The sequence below is a fragment of the Sinocyclocheilus anshuiensis genome, unplaced genomic scaffold, assembly GCF_001515605.1.
Source record: "Sinocyclocheilus anshuiensis isolate Anshui unplaced genomic scaffold, SAMN03320099.WGS_v1.1 scaffold1062, whole genome shotgun sequence".
In the NCBI taxonomy this organism is placed as follows: Eukaryota; Metazoa; Chordata; class Actinopteri; order Cypriniformes; family Cyprinidae; genus Sinocyclocheilus; species Sinocyclocheilus anshuiensis.
In genome coordinates, this window is record NW_015540895.1 from 134247 (window position 1) to 135103 (window position 857).

General features: G+C 38.6%; 1 protein-coding gene across 4 annotated transcripts in view; it reads right to left on the reverse strand.

Moving 5' to 3' along the window:
- Positions 1–857, reverse strand: part of LOC107688925 (S phase cyclin A-associated protein in the endoplasmic reticulum-like) — a 123779-nt gene that overhangs the window by 111892 nt on the left and 11030 nt on the right. The gene's annotated exons all lie outside the window — the stretch shown is intronic.

The following is an 857-nucleotide window of genomic DNA, read 5'->3' on the forward strand; positions in this document are numbered from 1 at the left end:
AGGTCAAATGGCACTGCACATCACCCCAAAACATCATGATGTGGCACTGGCAAAATTCATATAACTGAAGGAAGGATGAATGGAAAAATGTACCGAGACATTCTTGATAAAAAATCTGCTGCCATCTACCAGGATGATGAAGATGGAATGAAGGTGGACATTTCAGCAAGACAATGATCCCAAACACACAACCAAGGAAGCGCTCATTCGGTTTCAGAGAAAGAAAGTAAAGCTGCTAGAATGGCCCAGCCAATCACCTGACTTGAATCCAATAGAAAGTCTATGGAAAGAACTAAAGATTAGAGTTCATAGAAGAGGCCCATGGAACCTTCAAGATTTGAAGACTGTTTGTGTGGAAGAATGGGCCAAAATCACACCTGAGCACTGCATGCGACTAGTTTCTCCATACAGGAGGCATCTTAATTTCTGAACTTATTTGTATTGTTTTCTTTGTATGTATGGATTTCTTGGGTTGTTACCGACATCTGGTGAAAATTTCATGTCAACAGCACCTTTAGAAATATATACTGAGAAAATACTAACGTGTTCAATACTCATTTTACCCGCTGTATAAACAAATTGTTCACATGCATCTACTTAATTTTCAATTCACGCCAACTTTAAAGAAAATGAAGGACAAATAAAAAAAACCTGTGGTAATCGACTTTATGCCACAAATGCTAACTAGGGATGCTCCGATCCGCCTTTTTTGCCTCCGATACCGATTCAGATACCTAGGGTTCGGTATTGGCCGATACTGATACCAGTGAAGTTTTTTCCCCCCCATTTAAATAAATGTAGAATTTATATATCTCTGTGTGTGGAACTGATAATCATTCTTTCACAATCTACTAGAT